Consider the following 23288-nt stretch of genomic DNA (forward strand, 5'->3'; position numbering starts at 1 on the left):
TAGAAAGGAAAACAAGTCTGAGGGAAGATAGAAGGTGCTCACGTACCCATGTCGGATCATGTGACTGCATCTTTGTGATTCGTGCATTCCCTGTGTGCTTGCAGATCACATGTGACCGTGAGTGTCGCTATGGAGGTGTTTCTTGTGCACATTCTTCAACTAGAAAAATGTCCCACAAACATCTGCAATTCCCACTTTTCAAAAATCAAAGATTTGGAGCATAGGGCTTGCGTTACCGTGGGCAATAATTTGCTGGAACCAAGTGGCAGGTTTACCTCTAGTTCCATCACTCCCTGTTTCATACTGTTTGACTTACTAGTGACCTACGCGATCTGTATTCATCTGAATATGGGACTCTTGGTTAAGATACCACATAATATGGAGTACTTCCCCTGTCCTGCCCACTGGTGGGAGTCGGGGTGGGATCCTATTGTCAGGGGACAAAAGAATGCTTTGGCACCCGTGCCTGGTCAATAGATGATTGGGCCCAGAATGCCCAAAATATGGTCAATCGAAACATAGGCATAAAGTTTGAGGAACAGTAAAAACTATTTCTACTGAGTACCTAATGTATGTCAGGTACTTTATTTACCCTATCTTGACTCTTCGGAATAAGCTTTTAAACTTTGTAACAGAGAAGAACTTGGAGAAATGGACTTGTGCATTTTGTGGTTGAGCTGAGTCTATTTCCCGAGCTTGGGCCCCTCACTGTGCCCTACTGCCTTTGGAAAAAAGGAATGATACTGTGAAACTGACTCCATGGCATTCATTCAATTACAAGATAGCTTCCTTTGGTCTCGGTCACTCTTTTGGAAGTATAAAATAAAAAATGGCTTCTGCTTTTGAAAATCTTGACAAATAATATACCTACAGCTCATTATACATTGCACTAGTGGTTAGAGGGTAGGGTGTGGCTGCATAAGGTTTCAGAAATTAAGGTATTTCGGAATTCAGACTCTTTATTGCAGGCCTTTCAACCAGTTAATCTAGATTTTTAGCTTTGTAAATGGTATTTATAGCATTCTGGTTTGAAATATTAAGCATGAATAGCTTGGGAAGGAAGCCTATCAAAGTTATTAGGAGCATGGGGTCTGGAGTGATGCTGCATAGGTTGTAATTTTGGTTTGGTCACTTTCCTAGTTACGACCGTGGGCATTTTATTTCTGTACGCCTCAGCTGTCTCTGAGGATCCTCGCCATGCCTGCGTCGCTGGGTGCGAAGGGGATTGGAGAGGTGCAGCTTCTGGAGCGGTGTGACACCAGGCTCAGCAAATGTCAGCTGTTACTGTCTCTGTACACATGAGGTGGGAGATTGGGCGGTTGTCTGATTATTTGGGTTAAAATTGAAACGAGATAGTGTGTATTTGGCTTGGAATTTTATTTTTGAAGTTATTAACCAGTCCCGCAGTTGGAGGCGTTATCTGGCCGTATGTATGCACCAGCCTTTTACTGAGCACCTGTAAGGAGGCAGCAGGAGAAACAGCGTGGGTTTCCGAGGATAGACAGACTTGGATTTGGATCTCCGCCCTGCCCTTGACCTGATGTGTGCTCTTGAGCACAATGATGGAACTTCTCCAGAGTGCAGCCTTGTTGCCAGTGATGTCCGATTTGCACATTCCTCTTATAACCTTGTGGGGTTGTGGGGGGGACTGTAAGACATTTTAAAGAACCTGGTGTTTCTGGTAAATAATAAACATTGAAAATGCATTTTCGCTCTCTCCTTCAATCCTATTTCAAAAAAAGATATGGCAAGAATTTGCAAGTTTTAATAGCTGCTTGATGGTCATGGGTGATCTTGAGTTAGAAAATGCAAAACCACTTAAAAATGTGAAGAAGGAAGCTATTCTTGCAGGTAAGCAGCCTATGGACATTAAGTGTGATATGCATTTATTTTTTTGGTTTCTTTTTTCTGAATATGGAGGTAACATTAATTGATTAAGGAAGCTTGGAAATTCTAGAAAAATAATACAGTAGAAAAAAATCAGGATCCCATTCCCCAGAGACAGCTTACTAATAGCTTTTCAAATGTCTCAGTATTAAATATATATAATGCTATATTTCATGTAAATATATATTAATAGTATCAAAACATGTATGCTTTGTAAACCAATGAGCAATTAATTGAATTTACTTCTTATCTGGAAACAATTTTTGAAATTGTTGCATAATACAAAAACCCCCAATATGCCCTTCAGGCACATTTATCAGTTAGTTGGCATTTTGCCCCATTTCCTTCAATATTTGCTCTCTCTCCACACATGAGTATATACACGTTTTCTGTGTGCACACACTATGCATTTCTGATGTATAACATATGTGTATACACATACGTGTGCATTCACAAATGTGCCTGTATACCCATGTTTTACTTTTCTCTTGAAGCCAAGACTAAGTTGGAGGGGGCGTATGGCATGCGTACATTACCCCTAACCCTTTCAGTGTGTATCCCTAAGGGTAAGGCTCTTCTCTTGCATAGTCACAAGACAGCTGTTAACCTGAGTACGTTGAACGCTGATACAATACTTTTTTTCCCGAATCCATTGTCCACATCCATCCAGTGTCCTTTACAGCCTTACCCCTCTGGGACTAAATCCAGGCTGGGATCACATGTTGCATTTTAGTTATCATGTCTTGGATCTAATCTGAAACTGTTCTTAGCCTTGTTCTTTTATTACATTAATGTTTCTGAAGAATGCAGTCATCCCTTTCCTCCACCTTTTAAAATCGAATATTTGTCATTGGGTTTTCTTGGACATTTTTCCCCGATTAGGTTCAGATTGCAGATTCTTAGCTGGATCACTACAGAAGTGGTTTTATGTCCTCCTCAGGGCATCATGCCCAGAGTTCCACAGGGTTCTGCCCCTTGTTGTGAAAAAGGTACACCCAGAAGACACAGAAAGAGGACGCACACCCTCTGGGCTCAGGGCTCTGGAATCAAACTGCTTGGGTTTGAATGCTGGCTTTGGCCTATCACCCTGGGCAGCTTTCAACATGGTTGTGTCTCAGTTTCCTCATCTGTAAAATGGGGATTTAAAAAAAAAGTGCATGGATACCCACCTCATAAGTTTGTTGTTTGAATTTAATGAGTTAATATATGTAGAGTGCTGAAGGAAGTGGCTGGCTTGTAATGAACACCATAGGTGCTAGGCATCATCATCCATCTTGATCTCCAGGGGAGAACCTGTGTCTTGCCTTTTCCAGCATCTAGAGGCCACCTGCATGCCCAGGCTGGTGGCCCTCCAGCCAGCAACCACATCGTGCTGACCTCTGCTTCCACATCATACCTCCTCCTCTTGCTACAACCCTCCTACCTCCCTCTTACAGACCCTATGATGACAGTGCCCATCTAACCCAGGATAATCTCATCTCAAGACCATCCATCTGCAGTCCTTTTGTGTAAGGTGACATGTCCACATGTTCTGGGGATTAGGATGCTGGCATCTTTGGGGCCACTATTCTGCTGACTGGAGGGACCATCATTGCCACACTCTTGGTCCGAGTTCTTTGGGTTGGACCCCACCTCCAGCAGAGGGGAGGTAAAAGATCTTGGTCTAAGCCAACTGGCATTTCCCACTGGTTCAGAGAGAAGTGTGACACAGACAGTGGGATAAAACAGAACTGTACCCCTTAAAAGGATCTCACTTTCTTCTGGTTCAGTCAGTCCCTTTCAGACTAGTTCAGTCTTTCTCATATTCAACTCAAGATTCAAGTCATGACCAATGCCATTGTCATCTCAAAGACTTGGGTTTGGATTTAGACGAGTGCTGCTGGTGGGTCACAGTAACATTCTGCTCCTTCCTGTTTCATGATGTGCTATAAGACTCTGTGGTCTCTCCCACCCCTGCTTGCTTCTCTAGACTTACTTCCTGCTCCCTCCTTCACTCTGTCTTGCTGGTCTTTGGGTATTTGTAGAACATTCCGACATATTCCAGGCTTGGAGACTGACCTTGTTGTGTCTGCATGAATGTTTCTCCCTCTGTGTCCCATGGCTCACCCTCACTTCTCTCAGGCTTTCACTCCTGAGACCTCAGACCTCTCCAGCTGAAACTCTACCACCCTACCTCTTTCCATGCTCTGTTCCCAGGTGTCCCTCACTCCCATTGAATATGCTGTATACTTGATCTGTTTATTGTCTGTTCCTCCAGTAGAATGAAAATTCTGTAAGAGCAGGGACTTGATGTGTTTTGTTTACTGCTGTGTCCCAGTGCCTAGAACTGACTGGCATATAGTAGGTGCTCAGTAAATATTTGTTGGTGGGAGGGTGGCAGGGAGGCAGAGGGAGGGTGCCATCATGCATGTACACAGGTTAACAATGTAAATTCATTCTTACTATGGGGTTTAGTTAAAACCCCACCCCACCCTGCCTCAGTCTGACCCCATCCCTCACCCTTCTAATGTGCACAGAGCTTCAGAATTCACCATGTGTGATCAACGAACTTCCTCTAGGGATGGCTGTTGCCACCATGCTCTTACAGAAGCCTCAGTAGCGAATGCAGAAGAAGCTTCCGAGCCAGGAGGAAGGGCTGGTTTCCTTCCTCATTTTCACACTTGTTCTGAATTCCTCTTGCAAAAGTGGCTACCATTTCTAATGCACTCCATCCGTGCCCTCTTGTCTCCTTGCTGGGCTGTTCTGTGCTTATGGCCTTGTGGCTTCCCATTCTTATAACATGGTGGCTTCTGGCTCCCAGCCCTCTTCTCCACCCTGCTCTTGTCGCTTCCAGTGACTTTACTGGGCAGGGTTCTAGTTTCTGACCTCCTCCTCCCCCCTATCCCCAGTGGCTCTGCCCTCCCCACTCCTCTGCATCCCACTCTCCAGTCTTCCTAGAGGCTGTCACCACCAGGATAGATCAGTGATCTTGACTGCAGATAAAACATTTTGCAACCCTGGGTTTCTCTCCTTTCATCTTAGTTGCAGAAAAACCCTCTATGGCCGTCATCCCTCACTAAGAATAGTTTTTTGGTTTTTTTGTTTTTTTTTTTTCCTTTCCTCCTGGCTTCCTCATTCAGATTTGGTTCCACTGTCCATGATTAAAATCAGGCTGAGACAATACTGCTAACTGTATTGCTCACCATCCCTATCTAGCAAACACCAACCCTCTCTGGGTTCATAGGGAACCATCTAGCACCAGGGAAGCTTCTAGAATATACAGAGGCTTTGAGGTGGCTCGGGCATCCCCTTCATTTTAATTTAGGGCCCTTCTGGTACTGCATTCAAGATGACTATGTGGGTATAAAACCAAACATCCTTTTCTCTAGGAAGTGAACCCATGCTGACCTCTTAATGATTGTTGGGACCCCAGGAAATGGGTCGAGACTCTTCTGGAAAGGTATTGGTGTGACCATTAGTAGACATTCTGGGAGGTGGTTATTTGGAAATGAGGTGAGCCTTGTGCCTTGGGGAAGGAGGCACTTTCTTTGCTGTCCGGTCCCTGATCCAAGAACAGGGAGGCAGTGACAGCTTGGGTGGTGGGGGATCGGCCTGTGCTCTTGTGGAACTGGTTTCTTCCCACAGGGAGATATGCTGGCGGGGCAGGCCTCTTGGGAGGGGGGGTCTTTCCAGACTGAGGGGACATGTGTGTCCTGGCCCCACTCTCAAGCAATGGGAGGAACATGAGGAGAAGAGGGCCCCTTCCCTGTCCAAGGGGCGTGTGGCTCAGGTGAAAACCTTTCAACTCCCCAGAGTTCATGGGATAAAATGGCTGCTAGAGTGTGAATTTGAAGAGTAGATTGTGAAAAGCTGGGAGTTTTCCCAAGAGAAAGCGTCAAGGTTCTTCCTTTGTCCTGTGAAGAGTTGCGGGTAAATCTCAGGCTGCTTGGGAAGGGCAGGGGAGCCGAGCTGAGCTGAGGTGCCGAGACCAGCAAGCAGGGGTTGGCTTTCAGGGAAGAGCTGGAGAGTTCCATATGTGTCTTGCTGTGCCAGGAGGTGGCAACCGGTGAAGCTGAGGGGGACTGGGAACCGGGGAAATCACCTCTTAGTGTCCTTGTATTTACTGAGGGGGTAAGCCCCACGGAAAGCCACGTGGTGCTTGGTGCTTGGTGTGTCCTTAATTTGATAATTGGGTCCAATTTATACAACAATTAGAGTTCTCTATAAATGGTATTGGTTTCAAATAGGAGTCATCTTGTCGAGTTCTTTTGGGACTGATCATAAAGCTTCCTGAGGAAGAGAAGTCACCGGCAACCCCCCGACAATGACCTCATGGTAGACCTTCCAGATGCTTCAGGGAAGGCTCTCATCTTCCCTTCCACCATCACCTGGAAGGAGTAGCTTGGCGTTCTCCAGCCGTGAGATGTTGGCTATTGTGCTACATCCCTTTTTCTTATGGAATTCTCCTTAATATTTCAACCCCGATATTGTAACTGTTGTGATGTGTTTGGAAAGGGAATCCCAAGCACTTACTGCATTCAGGTATGCTAGGAGCTTCTCCTATGCTCTCTACAACTAGGTAACTACAACTCCAAAGCCTAACTGATTTTATTTTGGCTAAATGGCACTACTGAATTTCAAGGTAAACAAAGGAGGGTCCTTGAAAGTTCTGATGTGTCTCTCCACACCGTGGGCAACTGAGGTGAGCTCATATGGGGTTCTAGATTGTCACTGGGGGTGTGCTAATGGCGTTTTAAAGAAGATTTGGCATTTGAAGTACATTTTGCTTTAATCTGGCACTTTTAACACCTTGTCCCTCAAGTCCTTTCATTTTTCTTGAAGTTAAACAATAACTGCCTAAAATTCACTTTTTAAATAGTAAATCAAAGGCTAGGGATCTCTCAAAATGAATTATTGCAAAATCTGATCTTGCCACCAGGTGGCAATGTGGTCTTGTGTCTTGAGGTTTCCCGTACCATAGAAAAGCCAAGTTGATTTATCCCCTCTGTACTGATGGGCGAATTCCTTTTAAAAACCACATCTTAAACAAAATCAAACTATTACTTTTTGTTTTAAGATTTTATTTATTTATTTGACAGAGAGAGATCACAAGTAGGCAGAGAGGCAGGCAGAGAGAGAGGGGGAAGCAGGCTCCCTGCCAAGCAGAGAGCCCGATGTGGGCTCAATCCCAGGACCCTGAGATCATGACCCGAGCCGAAGGCGGAGGCTTAACCCACTGAGCCACCCAGGCGCCCCCAAACTATTACTTTTTAATTCAGATTTTAATTACCAACTGAAGGAGGTGTTTGTCTTGATTCTAAGGATAAATATAAAATTTCTTGCCCCTCATTGGAACATACTAGATAGTTGATACAAAGTTTGTTTTTCCATTATAAAATAATAGGATAATTATAGTAATAATGTGGGTGAACCCTTTAATCTTTGATTAAAAGATACTATAGAATAATATCTTTAATTTCATTATTAACTTTCATTTGTGTGACTTATTTGGTTGCAGGTATTAATTTTTTATAATGCCTTATAATTGCATAAGGTGTTACCTGTTTATTTTTATCTGGTCCTTCACTCAGATGTTGAATACCTTCTTGATTTAACGATTGAAGTTATTAAGTTCTGGCTTCTGTATATATCTTCCCTCCCTCCCCAGGTTAACATGTAAATGGCTGTCCTCTCTGCCAATTGTCAAATGGAAACTCTGGCCAAGGGGAGAGCAAAGCTTCAATAAGGGCTTAAAAATAATAGTCACTTAAAAAGCAAACACTCCTACATTTTTTATTGTAAGAAAGTTAATATATAATATATAATTGTCTTTGAATTTACTATTTTGGAACTCTAATGAGAGTGATCTCATTTAGTTTATTACCTTCAAAACCCAAATTAGCTTTAGCTTTTCTCTGTTCCCAAGCAGCGCCATATATGCATCTGGTTTTGTGCACACCTGTTTGGAATAGATCTTAATGAATACACCTGGTGCCCGTGCTCCAATGTACTACCCTAGCTAAGAGCCAAGGATGAAGAAGACAGCTTTGATGAGAGTCCTCATCCTTGAGTGCCTGAACTGAGTCCCGGAAAAGGCTGTCCAGTCTAGGTGCTAGCTCATGGGGGTAGAGGAAGGCTCGAGTGCCCAGGTTTGCAATGAAGTAGGGGAACTGAGGGTGGATCTGTGGCTGTCCATTTACGCACATCAGCTCATGCAATCTCTCTAAAAATCCTTCTAACCAACCAATATCCTTCCCCTTTCACAGAGGAGAAAACGGGTTTACCAGATGTGGTAGGCAGAATAATGGCGCCTAAAGGTGTTTACATCCTGATCCCAGGAAACTGTGCATAGATCATGGTACATGGCAAAGGGGTTAAGGTAGCAAATGGAATAAGGTTGCTAAGCAGCTGACTTAAAATACATCATCCAGCTTCTTGGTGGGCCCATGGTAATCACAGGTCCTCACCACTGGGGGAGAGTGAACTAAGGAAATGGTAGCACGTGAAGGCCTCTGCCTAAGGCTGTTGACCTGAAGGGAGACGAGGAGGCTGCAATCCAGGGAACGAAGAAGCATCTGGAATCTAGAAAAGGCAAAGAAACAGGTTCCTCTCTAGAGCCTCGAGAAGGGATACGATCCTGCTGACAGCTTGATTGTAATTCAGTGAGCCCCATTTTGGATTTCTGACCTCCAGACTGGTCAGACAATAAAGGTGAGTTGCCTTGTGGTGAATTGTTATAGCGACCACAGGAAACCGTATAGTATACAGTAATGTGTAGTTGTATAGTAAGTACAGCTTACACATGCAGTGTAGGTGATTCCAGTGACATCACGGCTTGAGGACCGAGAAAGGTACTATCTTCGTTTTATGGATAAAGTGACAGTCCTCACTGTCCCCCACTTGCTAGGTAAAAGACAGGGGGCTTTCATCTTTAGATCTGTTCTATTTGAAATTTAGTCTTAATCCAACAACTAAAAAAAAATCCTTTCAGGCAAGTCTTATTTTTTTTTAATTGAGTTAAATTGACATACAATATTATATTCGTTTCAGGTGTAAAACAGTGATTCAAACTCCATCCATTACTCACCATGATAAGTGTAGTCTCTGTCTGTCACCATACAAGTTAGTACAATATTATCAGCTACATTCCCTATGCTCTGTATTACATGCCTGTGTCTTATTTATTCTATAACTGGAAGTTCATACCTCTTGATCCCCTTTACCCACTACCCCCCCCCCACACCCTCCCAGCCCTCCTTCCCCATTGGCAACCACCAGTCTGTTCTCTGTATTCATGAGCCTGAGTTTTGTTTTGTTTGTTTTGGTTTTTAGATTCCACATATAAGTGAAATCATGCTGTGTTTGTCTTTGTCTTGCTGCACTTAGAATAATACTCTCGAGGTCCCTCCATATTGTAACAAATGGCAAGATTTCATTCTCTTTTATGGCTGAGCAATATTCCATTGCAAGTGTATGTACCCCATCTTCTTTATCCAGTCATCTGTCTACGGACACTTAGGTTGTTTCCATATCTTGGCTATTGTAAATAATTGTGCATTGAACACGGGGGCACATATATCTTTTCTAATTAGTGTTTTTTTTTTCTTTGTATAGATACCCAGTACTGGGATTGCTGGATCAAATGGTATTTCTATTTTTAAACGTTTTGAGGGACTTCCGTATTGTTTACAGAGTGGCTGCATCAATTTATATATCCACCAACAGTGCACGAAGGGTCCTTTTTCTCCACATCCTTGCCAATCCCTGTAATTCCTTGTCTTTTTGATAATAGCCATTCTGATAGATGGGAGGTCTCATTGTGGTTTTGGCTTGCATCTCGCTGATGGTTAGTGATGTTGAGCGTCTTTACATTTGCCTTTTGTCCATCCGTGTGTCTTCTTTGAGAAACTGATCCATTCAGATCGTCTGCCCACTTTTAAATCTGATTTTCTTGGTTATTGATTTGTATGAGTTCTTTAAATAGTTAAATATGAGTTAAATGAGTTCTTTAAATAGTTTAGTTAAATAGCTAATATATAACATTTACAAAAATCTTCTCCTATTCAGTGGGTTGCTTTCTCATTTTGTTGATGGTTTCCTTTGCTGAGCAGGGCTTTTTAGCTTGATGTATGCCCATTTGTTTATTTCCGCTTTTGTTTTCCATCTGTTTGGAGTTGGAGCCCGAAAACATTGCTAAAACTGATGCCAGGGAGCTTACCACATATACTTTCTTCCAGCAATTTTATAGTTTCAGGTCTTAAAGTCTTTAATCCATGTTGAGTTTATTTTTGTGTATAGTGTGAGATAAGTGGTCCACTTTCGTTCTTTTGCGTGTAGCCGTCCGGTTTCCCCAATACCATTTGTTGAAGAGACTGTCCTTTCCCCATTGCATTTTCTTGCCTCCTTTGTCCTAGATTAATTGACAATATAGGTGTGGGTTTATTTCTGGGCTCTCTCTTTGCTTCCAATGATCTTTGTATCCATTTTTTATACCATATGGTTTTGATTGCTATAGTTTTGCAGTATAGCTCGAAGTATGATACTTCACTGTTTTTTCCCAACAATTGTTTTGGCTATTAGGGGTCTTTTGCGGGTCCATATACATTTTAGAATTATTTGTTCTAGTTCTGTGAAAAATACCATTGGAATTTTGATGGGGATTGCACTGATTCTGCAGATTACTTTGGTTTTGGTATCACGGTAACGTTTGCTTGAAAGTAAATTTGGAGGCATTCCCTCCTCTTCAATTCTTTTGGAAGAGGTTGAGAAGGATGGGTATTTGATCTTTGAATGCTTGATAGAATTCACCAGTGAAGCTGTCTGGTTCTGAACTTTTATTTGTTGGAATGTATTTGATTACTGATTTGATCTCCTTACTAGTAATCGGTCTATTGCGATTTTTTAATCTCTTCATGATTCAGTCTTGGGAGATTTTAAATTTCTAGGTATTTTGTCCATTTTTCCTAGGTTGTCTGGTGTGTTGGCAGAGTTGTTTATAATAGCCTCTTGGGATTCTTTGTATTTATGTGGTATCAGTTGTAACTTCTCTTTCATTTCTGATTTTATTTACTTGTGCCCTCTCTTTTTCTTGATGAGTTTGGCTCAAGGTTTGTTTATTTTGCTTACCTTTCCAAAGAAACAGCTCTTAGCTTCATTGATCTGTCCTATTGCCTTTTTGTCCCTTTATCTATCTGCCTTTCTACCTACCTATCTACTGATCTATCACTGTCCTTGAGAGGGAGGGGTGGAGGTGGGGAAAGGGACAGAGAGAGAGAGGGAGAATCTTAAGCAGGCTCCGTGCCCAAGATGGAGCCCAACACAGGGCTGGAATTCATGACCCTGAGATCATGACCTGAGCTGAAATCAAAAGTTGGATGCTTAACTGACTGAGCCACCCAGGCACTCCTATTTCATTTATTTCTGCTCTGATCTTTATTATATCCTTCCTTCTACCCACTTGGAGCTTCATTTAGTCCTCTTCTTCTAGTTCCTTTAGGTGTAAAGGTTTATTGCTTTTGAGATTTCTCTTGTTTCTTGCAGTAGGCCTGTACTGCTATGAACTTCTCCTAGAACCACTTTTGCTGCATCCCACAGATTTTGGCATATTATATTTCTGGGTTTTTAATTTTTTTTTAAATTTATTTATTTGTTAGAGAGCGAGCGAGCACAGGCAGACAGAGTGGTAGGCAGAGGCAGAGGGAGAAGCAGGCTCCCCGCGGAGCAAGGAGCCCGATGTGGGACTCGATCCCAGGACGCTGGGATCATGACCTGAGCCGAAGGCAGCCGCTTAACCAACTGAGCCACCCAGGCGTCCCTATTTCTGGGTTTTTAAAAAATGTCTAGGCATTATTTTTATTTCTCCTGTGATTTCTTTTATCATATAGTGTTTGTCCAGTAATATGTTGTTCACTCTCCAAGTAATTGTAGTCTTTTCCAGTGTTTTCCTTGTAATTGACTTATAGTGGTCAGAAAAGATGCTTGACATAATTTCGATCTCCTTAAATTTGGCCTCACATGTGATCCGTCCTGGGGAATATTCCTTGTGCAGTTGAAAAGAATGTAAATTCTGCTGCTTTTGGATGGAATGTTCTGTATGTATCTTTTAATCCATCTGGTCTAATGTATTGTTTAAGGATGTTTCTTATTAACCAATAAGGAAACTCAGTCAATCTGAATGACCCATTCACTGATATAAGTTGGGTGTAAATTCTCTACTATTATTGTATTGCTATCAATTTCTCCCTTTAGGTCTCTTAATATTTGCTTTATATATTTTGGTGCACCTCTATTGGGTGTGTGTGTGTGTGTGTGTGTGTGTATATATATATATTTATAAATGTCCTATCTTCTTGCTGGATTTTATTATAACTTCTTTTTTAAAGTCTATGTTGTCTGATATCAGTATAGCCACCCAAGTTTTCTTTGGGTTTCCATTTGCATGGAATATCTTATTCCATCCCTTCACTTTCAGTCTGTGTATCCTTACTTCTGAAGTCCTGTGAGCATTCTATAGATATGTCTTCTTTTTAAAATCTATTCATTGTATCTTTTGATTGGAGAGTTTACATTTACATTTAAACCAATTATTGATAGGTGGGGCGCCTGGGTGGCTCAGTGGGTTAAAGCCTCTGCCTTCAGCTTGGGTCATGATCCCAGGGTCCTGGGATTGAGCCCTGCATCGGGCTCTCTGCTCAGCAGGGAGCCTGCTTCCCCACCCCCTGCCACTCTCTCTCTGCCTGCCTCTCTGCCTACTTGTGATCTCTGTCTGTCAAAAAAATAAATAAAATCTTTAAAAAAATATGAAACTGTATGAAAAAAGCCAACTAATTATTGATAGGTATGTGTGCATTGCCATCTTGTTAACTTTTTTCTAGCTGCTTCTCCCAAGTTTGGTAAGGATCTTTATCCTTACTTTGAATTCTTTAACAGGTTGGTTACTTGTTTTCATATCATTAAAGTCTTTCTCTGAGGTTTTTTCTTATTTTTTTTCTTTTCATCTGGAATGTATTTCTTGGTTTCCTCATTTTGCTTGACTCTTTGAGTTTGGGTTTATTAGGCAAAATAGCTACCTGTCTCAGTCTTGAAAGAGTGGCCTTAAGTAGGTGATAAAAGTTCTTGTTCAACCTAGCCCTAGTTCTTGGTTATCTCTTGAGCCTTTGTGATTGTCTAAATTGCCTGCTTTATTCTTGATATGACCCCATTATTGTTGAAGGTGTGCCAAGAGCCATCTTGATATGATCTTTTTATCCTGTGTTGTGAGGAAGCAGTTCATCTAATTTTCAGAGGGAAATCATCCATACGTAACTATAGATTTGGTGTGTTCATGGGAGGAGATGAGTTCAAGATCTTTCTAAACCACCAACTTGTGGAAGTCTCTATAATGCTTTGTTTTTGTTTTTAGTAATTGTTCACTTTTTATTTCTTCTTTGGTCATCTGCTCTATTCTGAGAGAGAGAGAGCGCGCCAGAGCGCGCGCGCGCGCGCGCGCGCGTGTGTGTGTGTGTTTGTGTGTGTGTGTGTGTGTGTAGTGATTTGGTGGCACTGGGGTAAGGGGTTCCTGGTTCCTGGGGAACTTCAGGGCCTTGATAGGTGGGGCCTTGGTGGCACTGCCAATATAGAATATTGGTTACCTGGAGGTAGGCCCAGTCTGCACCTTCATAGAGAACCCACACACTAGGCTTCTCCCCAGGTCTGCACACTTTTTCCTCTAGAGAATCTGCCCACCATCTACAGATGCTGCTTCAGCCTGAACCACAGCACCCATGATCTGGGAAGGCTTGCTGTTTGCTGGGCTATCCCAAGCTGTCTTGGGCTTCTCAAGTAGCCTTTCAGAGGGTTTCAGAGCCCACTGGCCTTCTGTTTCTTCACTGCCCAACCCTCCTCTGTGCTCTGAGGTGTAGTGGGAACTCGCATCCTCTCTTCCACCCCCCAACTCCGAGTCTAGTTAAAATGATGAGTAGGGCATAGACTTGATTTGAGTTTTCCAACTTTAATCCTTTAAAAACCAAAGAAAATTGTAATATACTTCCCAGTAGGTAGGCCTGTTTTCCAGGCCTTTTGTCCTGCTAATGAGCCAAGTACTTGCCTTTTCTTTCTCCAGGGCAATAAATCTGGAACCTACAGAGGAACACGCTTTAAAGGAGGCTGTTTACATGCAGGCTTTGAGAATTGCTATAAATATCTCTATGGCATGGTGTTTTGTGTTGGTCTCAGCTTATCCTTAGGAATGCAATTGGCTAGGAATGCCCAGGGCCCTCACTTGGGCCAGTATTACTTGTGGAGCGATCCTACAGACATTTCCCCAGTATTATGGCCGGACCAGCTCTGTGATTGTAATTATGATTGCAAGGCACACCTAAGCAACAACCATCAGGGGACTTTGATAAAACAAAGTTTATTATCACAAGTTCTGGAAGGTACATGGTGCACCTGGGCCCACACAGTACGGTCGTGGCTTAGGGAGAGAAGGAGAGAGTGTAGAGCTGAGGTTCTGGCTTTACTGAGGTCAAGGAAGGGATGCCTAAGGTTACTTGGGTTTACTTCTTATTGGCAAATTTAAAATGTAAGAAGAGCAGGAATTTAAGCCCTGGAAGGGAAAAGCAGGGTCACTCAATGACCAGTCAGTTTTCTAGGTTTCCCAGGGCTTTCTGAAAGGGGAACTTCATGGGTGGGACAGCTTGGGCCTTTATCTGGGATTGTGTAGCTGGGGATGTGTTTATTTGAGATGGATATCTTTGAAGTGGTGCCTTAATAATCAAAAGTTAATTGTCAGGTGCTTAGCCTACGCAGAGGCTGAACTGGGATTGGAGACTGGATACCTGTTCTCAAAGAGAAGGCTTCTCACACCCTGTAATGCCTGGGAAGGTGGACAGAGGCTGGAAAGTCTCTGGGTAAGGAAAGCTGATCCTATGGCCAACATCTGAAGGAGAAGGATAGTGTCTCCCTCCTGTAATTATAGCGGCCCCTTTCCCTTAGCCTGCAATGGTTTACTAGGAAGAAGGAAATCCCCAGCATTCTCTAGAAGTGGTTGATTCTGCTGAAGGCTGTGTGCATTAGAAGGGAAAGCAAGGCCAGGAACTGAGGTGCCACTGGGGATGTCTGCTTCTCATTAGGTTGCGTGGGGGAGAGAGGGTCTAGGTAAAGTTCATTAGCATCATTAGATAGATTATCCTAAGAATGAATAAATGCATTTCCTTGACCTACCTCAATGGAAAGGAATGAAGCCTCCGGTCATTTTCAATTCAAAAAATCTGATTTTAACTTTTGGAGAATAGTTTTATGTTTACTCTTTAACATACCATTTCTAATGATGTTCTTTGACTTCTAAGAGAACATTCTTTATGGACCATAAAGAATAAAACAATCTTTGCGGTGTCCAAACCATGTGTCACAAATTCAGCCTGGAAGCATCTGTGCAAATCAAACAAACAAACCCCCCCAAAAAAAGAAAAAACACCGTACAGACTTTTAGAGAAAAAAATGTAACTTTTAAGAAGAAAGATGTTTACTGATCAGAATAAAGGTATTTTGGAAATCCAAAAGACATTACAATTAATTTTTACAAAATTAAGATAATGGATTTCATGTGTAACTAGTCTTTCTGGTGTGGCCACATTACCACTTGCCTACCCAATATCCATCCTCTCTTTTTCTCTTTCACCGACAGAACCCTGCTCAAAAATGACATTTCTTGGCCTCCTTCATAGTTGGTGGAGAGCCATGTGATACCGTTCTGAACAATCAGAAGTAAGCAGAAGACTGCTGGAAATTTCTGGGATGTTTAACTTTCTTATTTTGGCTTTCATTACTTTTTCCTTGTATTATTTTCCCTTTTCTTCCAGAATAAAACACGAATTTGGTTGGCTTTACCTCTAGGAGCCATCTTGAGACCATGGCACAAAGACGGAGAGGATCACAGGACTGTCAGCCCTGACATATTTGAGCTGCTGAACTAATGCCAATTGGCCTACTCCTGGATTTCATGTACATGAGAAAAATAACCCTAGTTTATTTAACTGATTTGTGGCCAAATTTTCTGTATTTCTGATTTATATATGCCATTCCACTAGTATAAATACACTTCTTTTATTTTTCTTATTCAAACTCTTCCACTGCTATGTGCCCATATTTTCAGGAAGCTCTGGCTCTTCCTCTACAGATCTCCTCTTCTGTCATCCTCCCTAACCCTCACAACTGGCCAAGGAAATCCATTCTGCTTCCAGGCCAAAAGCAGGTGACAGAAACTGGAAAACCCAATTGCCACCAGCAGAGTCTGTTGCTCATCTCATGACCTTGTTGTTGTTGAAAAGTGTTCCTCATCGGTCTGATGCTTCTTACCTGCTTTTGCTATGGCCCTTTAAAAAAAAAAAAAATTTATCTGAAAATGTCATTATTTCATCTGTGTTCTTGAAGGATATTTTTGCCCAGTATGCACTACTAAATGTGCAGTGATTTTCTTTCATTTCTTTAAAAATATCATTTCATTGTATTCAGTTTCTACTCTTTCTCTAGGGAGAAATCAGCCATCAGCTTATTTATTGCCTCTTGAAAGGAATTTATGTGTTTATCCATACCTCAGACTTTTTTAAGGTCTTCTCATTGTCTTTGGCTTTTAGCAGTTTTATGATGCTGTGAGGGGTGGGTGTTTTTGATTTTGATGTTGTTTGTTTATTCAATTTGGGGTTTGAAAGACTTCTTGACTTTGTGACTTCATATTTTTTAATCTGTTTTGGAAGATTTGAAATTATCCCTTCAAATATGCTTCCACCCAAATTCTTCCTTCTCCCCTAATAAGTTTCCAGTTATTTATATGTGAAACTTCTTATTGTACATTCTATATATTTTATCCTCTCTTTAGTGTTTTACTTCTTTTGTCTTCCTGTGATTTATTCCTGGATATTTTCCTCTGATCTGCCTTCTACTTTACCATTTCTCTTTTCATCTATGTCAGTCTGTGGTTGAACCTATACACTGAGTTCTTAATTTTGATGGCTGCATTTTTCAATCCTAATATTTCCTTTTTAAAACAATTTCTAGTTCTTAGACAAAATTCAAATTTTTTTCTTTTATCTCTTATAACATATTAAAGATAACTTTTAAATTCTATGCTTTATGCCTCAATTATCTGGAATCAAAAGGGTAAATTTCCTTTTTTTTTTTTTTTTTTGGTTTTCTTGTTTTCTGGGATACTTGGTTATTTTAAGTCTAATGCTAGACATCATACATGAAAAAAGGTTAAATACTTGAACCCTAGAATAATTTTATCATCTTACAAAGAGGATACAAATCAATATAACCTTAGTGAATTCTGCATAGTTAAAATCACCAGAGAGTTTTAAAAAGTATTGCTGTTTGGACTCCATTCTCAAAGATTATGATACCATTGGTCTGGAGTTGGGTTTGGATCAATGTTTTGCAACTGCTCCCTGAATATTTTAATGAGTACCAGGATTGGGATCTGCCCTCACATAAAATATGATAAAGGTAGTACAAAAGGGGAAAATAAAAGATTAAGCCCTTAATCTCACTTGTGAATATAGCTGCAAAAATATTAACATGTAAAATTCAACTTTCTCAAAAAATAATGAACTCTGACTAAACAGACTTCATTGCAGCAACACATGAATGATTCTCTCACAGGAAGTTTATGAGCAGACTTTATTACATTATGTTTCCTATAGAGAAAACTCACAGAACATATCAATAGATGTTGAAATTTTAATAACCACATAAAAACTTTTTAATGGAAATGGAAAGAAATTACCAAGATGTAATAAAGTCTATTTAGTAGATATTAATAATGCATACCGATATCTGGTTTCTGTCTCCTTCCAGGCATGTCAAGTTTCAGTTCTCAGTCCCCTTGCAACTCACTCAGTGGAGTCATGTGATTACTCTTGGTTTATGGACTGTGCTATATCATGGGAGGGTGGGTGTGAGAACACTGTGCTCTTTCCTCCACTATGGTGATCCAAGAGGCTTTCCATTATTATGGTGAACAATAGGACTGAAACAGCCAACTTATTGCTGGTTCATGGAGAACAGAATGCCTGGAGGTTGTCCAGACCCAAAACTGGCTTTATGGGAATGAGAAATAAATGTGTTAATCTACTGGGACTTTGGAGTTTTTGTTACCACAGCATAACCTCTCTTGACCAAGGTTGTTGGAAAACTTTTCCTGCAAAGGACCAGATAGTAAATATTTTAGATAATACAGGTCATATGGTTTTTGTCACAACTATTCCACACTTATGTTGAACAAAAAGCTACCATAGGTAATACACAAATGAAAAAGCATGGCTGTGTTTCAACAAAACTTTACAAAAATGGGTAGCAAATTTGGCCTATGGATCATAGTTTGCTGATCTCTGCTCTTGACTAATACTTTCACCTCTTATGGCTTATAAATATAATTCTAAATGATAAAATCCTAAACCATTTCAATTACAAATAGGAACAAGCAGGTTTGGCCACCAGTGACATTTAATACTACTACTTTAGAGGGTATAGTTAATACAATATGATGTGAAATTAAAATAATTGATGTACATATTGGAAAATAAGAATTTTTTTTTTTGCTGATCATGTAATAATAAACCCAGAAAATCTAAGGAACTCTAGTAAAAATGATTGGGATTTATAAGACAATTTGGTAAGATGAATGAATAAGATAATATAGAAAGGTCAATTACTTTATCATATCTATCTTGTATATCTCGTATGTCATATATGTATATATATATATATATATATATGTATGCGTGAGGAGATAGATATATATATATCCCCAATAGTAAAATGCTTACATCACAATGCAATGGATGGTATTCATAATAACAGTAAAAATTGCATAATAAAATGATTAGGAATAAATTTAACAAGAAAGATATAGTATCTGTATGAAGAATAACAGAATCTGAACAAATGGAAAGGCATCCATGATTGAAAGATTTAATATCATGTCAGTTTTTTATTATGACCCTATATTAGAATGCATTATAAATCAACAAAATAAAAGTTAGGGTGTTGGGCATGGGAAAGAGGGAGGAGGGAAAAAGAATAAAAAACAAGACAAAGCAAACAACACATACACACAAAAACTCAACAAATGAACAAAATCCAGAGATATATGAAAATGTTTTCCTTCATAGACTCTTATGTAAGCTATAATCCAATTAGGTGACGTTACATGTGTGTGGCTATAGGTGTGCATACACGTATGCATACGGGTTTGTATGAAGGAATGCTTGCCAAATAGTTAATGATGTTTATCTCAGGATAGTGGAGTACTAAGTGAATTTTTCTCTTTTCCTTGTAGTTTTAGGTGTTATTAATGTATTGATGATGGGTTGTTCACTAATCAGAAACAATAAAAGATTTTAAAACTATAAACAAGAAGACCTCTCCAAAACAACAAAAGAAATCATAAAGACGCCGTATTTACAGCTTTATACACGGATGGCAGAAATCACTGGGCTTTCCTACGAAGCCCTCATAGTGCAAGCATTACTCACCAGCCAGTCATAGCGCTCTCTGCCCTTTTGGACTGGGCGGCTTTGGTAGTGAAACAACGTAAGGAATTGGAGCAGCTCTAAGAATAGGCTAGGGTGCAGGGGAAGGTCGGTAGTGCAAGAGATGCTGGTATTTGAATTCCCCAGGACCATAGAATTGTTAAATCTTTGTAAAAAGTGGGGAGTTCAAGACCCAGCCCTGGTAAGTCTTCCAGAGGGAAAACTGTTGACCTCTCACCCCAACACCCGGAAGTGTTGCTGGGGGCAGGGGCACCTTGCAGAGAGGAGTGAGTGAGGATTGATGGAGGTGGTGTGGCCAATGACGGTGGGTGGGCGTGTAGTGGCAGTCAGTTCTCCCAAACTAGAAGACAGAAACTCTCACTCTTCTCTCACTTCTTTTTCATGGCAAGTTCAAATTTTTAAAATTCAAAATGTTAGAATGTTAGAGATTTAAAGTTGTCCAGTTTTTCCCTCCATGGGCAAAGCATGTTGAATTCAGCTCTTGGCATAGAATTCAATTCAGTAAGCATTAGTTGAAAAATTATTATTTTAAAATTTCTGCTTCCGTGTGTCACTCCCTTCATGAAATTTCTCACTCATTCTTTCTATGATATTAGATCCCAGCTCCTCTGTCTGCTTTCAAAAGCTCTCCGTGGTCATGTAACCACTTGCTGCACAATTTTATTCTTTGATGGAAATATACTCTGTGAGTCAGTCTTGATTTTCTTCCATTCTTAGATGTTTATTCTTATGCTCCTTTCTGTATCTTTCCATAGTGATTCTTCCCTTCTAGTAGATAGCAGAGTGGGTGAAGGCAAAGTCTTGCGGTCAGTGGGCTTGGGTTCAAATCTAGCACATTCTGTGTGAACCAGAACAACGTACTCAGCCTCTGTAAACCTTGGTTTTCTCATTTGTCAAATGAGGCTCCATCAATAATTACTTCACTGGGTTGCTAGAAAGATGAAACCTGTGGTTTATGAAGCACTTAACTGAGAGCCTGACACTTTACACACTCTGTAATTCTAGGTGACTTCCAATGCATCATCTTTGCAAGAGATTTTCTAGGAATTATAAGCTGTTTTCTGGTGTTATTAGGGTAAGAACTAGGTATTGCTGGATTATTTTCCAAGAACATCCCTGCCTGACAGCAGTATAACTAAGTTCCCATTTCTCTACCTTGCCAATGCCTGCTACTCTCAGATCAGGCCTGCCCAGGGCAAGGATACACATCCCCATATACTGAAGATCTCCCCATTTAAAAGTTAGGAGTTAAGATATTAAATATCTAAGTAGAACTTGAACATCTGTTTTTCCGCTGGTGGCTATGGCTTCATATTGACTTAGAGAACGAGGTTTGAACTTAGAATTCTCAGACTTCTTGGAGTTCTGTGTTATGATGTGACAGCCTGGAGGACTGATGGTGTCCTTGACCTTTTCCTATCCTATTCTCCAACTCCCAGCTCCATCCTGCACTGCCAGAGGCCTTGCATGCCTGCCCACACCCCTAGGGTACATGAGGCCTAGGGATGTGTGGTCCCCTCACAGGAGGACAGTTTCAGGGAAGAGCCCTGTGCAGGTCCTAGAAGCAGACTTCTTTGGGCAGGGTAGGGCTCTGGGCACCCTAAGGTGGGGGCGTAGAGTTTGCTGAGCTCATGGACTTTTCTCTGATGAGCTTGAGGAGGCTCATGGTGGGTCCTTGGAGCTATGATGTGGGGCAGACTTAGGTTTTTGTCCACCAGAGGCTGTTAAACAGTAGCTCATTGTTTTCATTTGCAATATTCTGATTATTATGAGGCTGAGAACTTTTTTGTAAACATAAGGAATTTTTCTACTGAGCTGATGTTTTCCTTTTTGACTGGGTCTCTCTATGTTTTCAATACATACAAATACTTCTTCTCTTACTAAGTTTTGCCATTTCTTTTCCCCTCAGACTGGACTTCGTCTTTTGACAAACATTTTAAAGTTTGATGATGTCAAATTTATCATTTTTTTCCTTGTGAGTTTTGTTTAAGAAATCTTCTTGTTATTCTGAGGTCATAAAAAATATTATTCTATTTTTTTTCTAAAGATTTTGTTCACATCTGGGTCTTTATCTGGAATTTATCTAAGGCCTTGACATGGATTTTCACATTTAATCCTTGCAGCCATCTGTGAGTTAGGTGCTCTGGTTTCCTAGTGGTGAGGTGATTTGAAGGGGTTGAATAGTCTACGGCCATACCACCCTGAACGTGCCCGATCTCGTCTGATCTCGGAAGCTAAGCAGGGTCGGGCCTGGTTAGTACTTGGATGGGAAGGGGTTGAATAGTTGCCCGGGTTCACACAGCTGGTCTGGGCAGAGCCAAGACTGGAGACACCAACATCCTTCCAGGTGTGAGATGATATGTCATTGTGATGTTGATTTGCATTCCCCTGATGATTAGTGATGATGAGCACCTTTTCATGTGTCTGTTGGCCATTTGTATGTCTTGTGTGTCTTCTTTGGGAAACTTTCTATTTTTCATTGATTTTTTTTCCTCTTGAGTTGTAGGAGTTCCTTATAGATTTTATTCTATTTTTTAAAGATTTTATCTATTTATTTTAGAGAGAGAGAGAGAGCACGAGTGGGAGGAGGGACAAACGGGGAAGGAGAGGGAGACAGAATCTGAAGCAGACTCCACACTGAGCTTGGAACCCCACGCGGGGCTCGATCCATTCACCGTGAGACCACAGCCTGAGCTGAAACCTAGACTTGGACTCTCCACCTACTGCGCCCACCCAGGTGCTCCTCCTTACATATTTTAGATTATAGATTTTAGACTTTCCTTTTTTTTTTTTTTAAGATTTTATTTACTTATTTGACAGCGAGGGCCCACAAGCAGAGGGAGTGGCAGAGCGGGAGGGAGAAGTAGGCTCCCCGCCGAGCAGGGAGTCTGATGAGGGGCCCTATTCCAGGACCCTGGGATCAAGACATGAGCAGAAGGCAGACGCTAACTGACTGAGCCACCCAGGTGCCCCTAAATTTTAGATTTTCGGTATTAGCTAGCCCCTTATCACATATGTGATTTGCAGATGTTTTCTTCCATTCTGTAGCTTGCCCTTTCATTTTCTTGATGGTTTCCTTTGCTGTGTTTCTTTTTGCTTTTGTTGCTCTAGCACAGAGGACTCTGTTTAATTCATTACTGAGAGAGCAAGGAAATCGAGAGCTCAAGCTGTCCTCTGTGGCATGGCTTTCTAGGCCATGACTGGCTGTAGAGTCTTAGGAGTGCCAAGACTGTTGTAAGTGACCAGAGCACAAATATAGAAGTGTGCTTGTCCACACTGCTGGGGCTGCAAAAGGAACGTGGGTGGTGGGACGTCAGGGCAGTGCACCTGCTCCTGCCCCCAAGGATCTGTTCATCGCTGTTGCTCACTAATGACACTGGTACATGAGCCCACCTCCTCTTAGGCCTGCCACTGCTCCCCTGAGAAGCCCCCGCAATGCACACCCAGATGCTTTTATGAGAAAACGAATTAGGTTTTTCCCTACAAAAGTAGCCTATGTTGAAAGTTTATGAAACGTCTGAGGTCCCAAATAACCAGTCTTCCTGGTGTCATCATCAAAATGCCACAGTTTTTCATTTGTTTCCAGTGGTACTGAGGCTTCATTAAAGCCCGTCAATCAATTAAATCAAGTCATCATAATCTGGTGAGCTTTGTCTACACCAGATTGAGAATCTGAGACAATAGAAATTATATATGACCCAGTCACTGCCTTCAAAGAGCGGACTGAGAGCAGGGAAGTGAATCTTTAGGGAGGACATAGTTTCGGGGGGCAGGAAACCAAGCTGTGCAGGGCTGGGCTGAGGACAGCAGGGGTCCTGGAAGGGAGGTCTGTGGGTGCCCTTGCCACTTCCTAAGGCTTCACTGAAGAAGGGAGGTTGAGCCTGGCCTGAA

The sequence above is a fragment of the Martes martes genome (assembly GCF_963455335.1).
Source record: "Martes martes genome assembly, chromosome: 13".
Taxonomy (NCBI): Eukaryota; Metazoa; Chordata; class Mammalia; order Carnivora; family Mustelidae; genus Martes; species Martes martes.